This window comes from Hakea prostrata, chromosome 9 (genome assembly GCF_041222555.1).
Source record: "Hakea prostrata isolate BN-2017 chromosome 9, UWA_Hpros_2, whole genome shotgun sequence".
Classification (NCBI taxonomy): Eukaryota; Viridiplantae; Streptophyta; class Magnoliopsida; order Proteales; family Proteaceae; genus Hakea; species Hakea prostrata.
In genome coordinates this window covers 50,952,731-50,959,412 of record NC_142608.1, presented here as the reverse complement: position 1 = coordinate 50,959,412, position 6,682 = coordinate 50,952,731, and the positions used below count along the sequence as shown (strand labels likewise).

General features: G+C 37.9%; 1 pseudogene; it reads right to left on the bottom strand.

Moving 5' to 3' along the window:
* Positions 1-660: 660 nt before the first annotated feature.
* On the bottom strand, positions 661-1,479 carry LOC149005453 (phospholipase A1-Igamma1, chloroplastic pseudogene; annotated as a pseudogene).
* Between the last annotated feature and the right edge of the window lie 5,203 nt (positions 1,480-6,682).

Genomic DNA, 6,682 nt, shown 5'->3' with positions numbered 1-6,682 from the left:
GAATCAAAATTAAATTTCTTATATCTTTGAAAGATAACTCGATAAAGTCCCACCAGTCTACTATCTCGACCTTTAAAACATCTGTATCAATTCGAAGTGGAGAAGCTCTCCAATATAGTTTTGCAAAAGAGCAATGAAATATGAACATATTCACGAGAACTTTTACAATAAAGACAGAGGAGTTAGGCACCCCCCTTTTTGACCACCTTTCCAAAGGAAAGAATTTGCCTTTGGCAAAGTATGGACTTTCCAAATCTTAGCCCAAAAGCCTGAGGTTACAGAAGAGGTTCCTCAAGAACACTGACTAGCATTAGAATTCATTTCCATATAATAAGCTGATTTAATTGTAAAATTACCTTGCAAAGTGTGTTTCCACATCCAACTATCATTCATAGTCTCTGATAATATAGGAAGGTTAAGAATGGAAGCAATTTCATGAGCAGAGAACCATGTCCTCAACTTAGAATAATCCCAAGATTTAGAAGGCCAATAAATCAAATCATTGATCCATACAGGGCTTCCCACAGTTGGATCTCTCAAAATACGATGCAAAGGTAAGGAAGGAATCCAAGGGCAAGAAAAAAAAAAATACCTTAGTGCGTTGACCATTACCTATACCTCTTATCAAACCTTCTTTTTTCTACACTTCTTTTCCTATGTTCAAGCTTCTCCAACCCCAAGATCATTCTCCCATGCAAGTTGCATTAAGAAATTTTTCAAGAGGAGAGTATTTTGATTTAAGAACTGAAGCCCATAAAGAAAAGCATTGAGAAGAGCTAAGGCACCTTCTAAGCTATGGCCAGTGATAGTGAGGCTCACTTCATCACCTCTTGTTCTATAGAGATTAACTAGTCTAGTTACTTGTTGCATCACTTGCTCTGAAGCACTTGATTTGTTGTACCTAGTGGATTCCATCTTAGATGTGTAGATATCATGGAAGCCATGCTCAACCTTCATATCTCCATCTCCAATTGGTATCAGATCCATTTCAAAATCTTCATACCATTCACATGCTGCTATGGTGCCGCGCCAAGCCACCACTATGTCACGTTGACCAATCCTGTGTGACACTTCGTTGTTGCTAAAACCCACAAACCCCATGCAATTGGAATCTTTGCTCCATGTGTCCATCAAATGGGTCCATTGGAGCCAACGTGGCAGATCGACGTGTGACATGGCATATATGTACTTGCTTACCATGTACCCATGCTTAGAAAGCCCTAATCTGTCAAAGATCTTTTGGTGATTGTATAGGCAGCTCCCACAAAACTCTGATAAAGAATCAAAGTCAAAAGCATCATATGTAGCTTGAGAAAATTCATCATATTTGATGATCTCTCTTCGAAGCCAAGGGTGTAAAGGGTCTAGAAGATCATTCCAATCTGTCGAACCATGGATTTTGTGCCATCTTGAACATGTGTCTTCCTTGGGTGATTCCAGAACAGTTTGATTGCAATTTAATAGGAAATTCAAATCCATGCAAAGATAATGAAGGGTCTCTGTTTGGAGCTACAGCAGGCCGGAGAGTGATTGATGGAACCTAGAAGAGCTATGAAGAAGTTAATGCTTGGATGGTTGCAGCCTTCATTAGTATACAATCGATTGAAGAGATAGGGATAGGGAAACAGATTTAGGGTGTTCTTGTAACTTTTGGAGAAGTTGGGAGAAAGGGTTGGAGACAAGAGCTTGGAGAGAAAGAAAGATTTAAATATGAACTTCAACTTCTCATTTTCTTATCTTCCAAGTCAACTATTAAAACCCACGGTTATATTAAATTTTTTTTTGCTTGCACAATTCATTTATTCAAGTGGAGGGACCGAAATTAAAGAACAAATCTCTCTGAGTTTGGCCAAACGGTTGTGTCATGGATCAACTATAATTTCTATTAACAAACTAAAAGATATACTCAAAAGTAAATGAAGAGATAGAGCATATCCTGCACCATAGCCACAATACACAGTGGGAATCTTTGAGAAGTATTATATCTGAATTAATTGATGACAACCAGACTCAAAAATAATTTGTTGATGATCCTCCTGTAGGGCATACAGCATGGCCAAGCGCAGCGCAGCGCCGTTGCTTCTCACAGTCATAGTTGTTATCGTGAAATCAAATATTCTCATGCCCTAATTACTTTGGACCGAACATACAAGGGTAATCTGAGATTATAGAGAAGACAAGCACATGATAACGGAGTTCGGCATAGCCTACTCTCCGGGATTCAAGTATGAATCCAATCCACTATATATATGGGAGATTACAGACCTAGAAGAAGAAAGCAAGGAATATGAAAACCTGGTATATGCAACCTCTGATCTTCAAAAGATCATCGAATGTTCGCCTCACACTTGCGATCAGAAGCCCTCTCTTATCTTCTCCAAAAACCAACTAGAATCAGAGATATAGGTGACCGAAGACGAACGCCATGAAAACCTCAAGAAGCTTCAAGAACTCGTAGCAGAGAAGTAAACCAAAAAAAAACAGAAAAATGAGTTGCTTACTCGTGCGAGCCAACCCCAGCCCCTAATATAATAAGGCCTGAACCATAAGAACCAAAACCGGTTCGGTTCATCACTAAACATATACAAAATTACCAGATTAACCCCAACATTCTCCCCCTTAATCTGTATTCCCCAAAGAACTAACTATAGTGAATTGGATGCGACCGTCATCATCCACGTATACCTGCACACACAAGACAAAAGAAAAAAACATAGTACAAAGCAAATAAAATATGCAGAATACCTAGACACACTAACCATGCAACACTAATGACTCCATGCAGATATACCATGCAACAGACTGCACCAGGTAGAGAAAACCCTAAACATAACTCATAACTCATAACTCACTCATACAACAATGAAGAGCACACATGCACACACCAGGCATATATCTCAAAACTGAGATAAACAGAATAATAGTTATAAAAATTTGGGCAGCATCTCCCCTAAAACTGCAACAAATGCAAAACCTGATAAACAAACAAATAACCACAAGACACACACCACAATCTAAAACAAGTAATATACAACTCAGAACTTACAGAACATATGTACTAAAAGGCAACATCACCAATTCCCAACAAATCAAGACAATGTAAAAATTTAGAAAGAGGCAATGACTTAGTACCACAGTCTGCAGGATTATGCTTAGTACTTACTTTTTCAACTAAAAGTGAACCATCAGTTATTTTATCCCTGAGAAAGAAGTATTTAATGTCTATATGTTTGGTTCTATCATGATAAACAAGATTCTTACATAAGAAGATAGCACTCACGTTATCAATAAAGACAACGAGTTTAATCTTCAAAATACCAAGTTCACATAACAAACCATTCAACCATATACTTTCTTTAACACATTCGGATGCAGGCAACAAGCCGGCCTCGTAGTGGACAGAGCAACTATAGGCTGTTGTTGCACCTTCCAAGCGATGCAATTACCGGATAACGAAAGAAATAAGAAGATAATGATTTCTGTTATCTACATTACTAGCATAATCTAGAGTCAGTATATCCTTCAAGAATAAGATCACCAGGTGTGGACTTGAACACTAAACCTTTATGTACAGTTACCTTTCAAATACCTTAAAAGCCACTTAAGAGCAAGCCAATGTTCTTTACCAGGGTTAGACATAAACCTACTCAATACACTAACAGCATGAGCAATATCAGGTCTAGTACATATCATGAGATACATAAGAGAACCTAAAAGACTAGAATAAGGGATCTTTGACATTTCACCTTTTTCAAAGTTATTCTTAGGACAATGATCATTTGAGAGTTTAAAATGTGAAGCTAAAGGAACATTTACATGTTTACAATCAAGCATGTTAAACTTCTCAAGCACTTTCAATAAATATAACCTCTGACCAATGAACATAGTATCCTCCCCCTTATCCCTATGAATCTCAATCCCTAAAATTTTCTTGGCTGTCCCAAGTTCCTTCATCTCAAATTCAGATTTCAGCTTGTTCTTAACATCTTGAATAAGACTAGAATCAACACAAGCAATCAATATATCATCAACATAAAGTATAAGATATAACACAACAGAATCTGAAATGAGAAAATATAGGCAACTGTCATAAACACTTTTCTTAAACCCTACACTCAACACAAATGAATCAAACCGTTTATTCCATTGCCTAGGAGCCTGTTTAAGTCCATAGAGAGATTTCTTCAACAAGCAAGCTTGTGATTCATCTCCAGCTGCCGAGATGCCTAAAGGTAGTTGCATATATATCCTTTCTTCTAAATTGCCATGAAGAAAGGCAGTTTTCACGTCCAATTGCTCTATAATCATTTTGTTCTGAGCAACAAGGGACAACAATAACCTTATAGTCTTATACTTGGCAACCGGAGAGAAAATTTCATCATAATCCACCCCTTCTCTTTGAACAAAACCTTTTGCAACAAGTCTGGCCTTATATCTTTTGGAATTATCAATTTCATCATCTTTGATTTTAAATATCCACTTACAAGGTAATAACCTTTGATCCTTGGGCTTCTGAACTAATTCCCAAACCTGATTCTTATTTAATGAATCTAATTCATCATTAATGGCTTGAACCCATAAATCTTTATCTTTGGAACCCAAAGCTTCTTCATAGGAACTAGGTTCTTCTAACCCAATATCAGAGACAGAAATATCAGTCTCATGTGCAAAGTTGGCTACATACCTTCTAGGTGGCCTAATCATTCTCCTAACTCTATCCTTGGCCAATTGGTAACTACTCAGATCAGGAACTTCTTCCACCTCACCAGTGGAAGACTCAGGAGAGGGCAATGGCCCACTCCCAATCTCAGAAACTACAACCTCAGATTCTTTATTACCAGAGCTAGGTTGAGGGGAAGTCAAGGGTACTTTTGGTATACTAGAATCAAGAGTCTGAGCAGGACTTAAGAAAACATCAGCTTTGCCCTAAATCAAATTGAGTGAAGTCTGTCATTCTTTGATCAAGTGGATTCAAGTTGGTATTGTCAATGGAAAGACAAGGGAACACACTCTCCCTAAAGAGAACATCCCTACTAATAAAGGTCTTAACACCAGGCACAGTCCTATCCCATAGCTTATATCCTTTCACCCCCCTCAGGATAACCTAGAAAGATGCTCTTTTTACTCCTGGGTTCTAATTTTCCAATACTCTGATGAGCAAAGGATTCACACCCAAATACCCTGAGGTAACTAAGACTGGGAGGTTTACCCCACCACATTTCCTCAGGGGTTTTAAACCCTAAGGTAACAGAGGGACTCCTATTGATTAGGTGAGCAATGTGTTATATGACTTCACCCCGAAACCCTTAGGTACCCACTGAACCGATGAGCATACATCTAGTCTTGTTTAAAATTGTCCTATTCATTCTTTCAGCAATACCATTTTGCTTGAGGGGTGTATTTAACGATCCTATGCCTTTGAATCCCTTTATCATTACAAAATCCATTAAACATTTCATTAACAAATTCTAATCCATTGTCGAGTCCTTAATGTTTTGACTTTCCTTTGACTCAAGTTTTCTACCAAAGCAACCCAATACTTGAACTTTTCAAAAGTTTCATCCTTGGTCTTCAATAAGAAGATCCACACTTTCCTAGAGTAGTCATCAACAAGGGATAAGAAATAAGAGTTTCTACCATAAGACAAGACTGAAAGCGAGTCCCCACAAATCAGCATGTACATATTCTAATATATCCCCGGATAAGTGAGACCCGGCTCCAAAGCTTAACCGGTGCTTTGCTTACCTAAGACACATGACTCACAAAACTCTAAGTTATCAATGACATCCTTGCCAAACAGGCCTTGTTTACTTAGAGCTTGCATTCCTTTATTGCTTATGTGTCCTAGCCTAGCATGCCACACACTAGTGATATTTGACTCACTTGACAGGACAACAAGTATTGGAGATATTATTAAGGAATGTACTACCATCAAAAACATACAAACCAGGTGAGAAATGCCCTTTAAACATACATGAGATCCCTTAGATACGAGAAAGACTACCCCCCGAGAGATACAAGTTACAAACCCAAAGACTTTGTCAAGGCTACTAATTGAAATCAAGTTTCTCTTTAAGTCGGTATGTATCTAACATCATGTAAGGTAAAAACAGATTTATTGTGATTTAACAATTCAACAGAACCAATACCAACTACATCACATAAATCATCATTACCCATCATAACTTTGGCATTATTCAACTCAGACAAGTGTGTAAACCAGTGTAAGTGTGGACACATGTGATATGTACAACCTGAATCTAAAATCCATCCTTCTTGCCTACTAACCTCAGAAATGGTAAGCACCTCACTGATGTCTTCATAGACATTGGCTTGACCATTCTTGGGTCCAGGCATATCAGAATGGGTATTCTCCAATTCCTTCATTTTTCTCTTATATGCAAAACAGTTTTTCTTAAAATGTCCTACTTTCTTGCCAAAGAAGCATCTCTTGAGGTTTGTACCAGACTTGTTGTTCCCATTATTATTCTTATTGTTAGACTCATGGCTTTTAATTACTTTTCCCTTTCCTTTTGGTCTCCCTTGTTTGTAAGAGCCCTTGCCCTTTACAAACAGGTTTTCCCCACTGCCCTTAGTCTTACCAGAAGCCAATAGTTCAGACTCCCTATTCTTTAAGGCATCAATCAATTGTTCTAGGGAAATGTTTTGACATGCATATTTG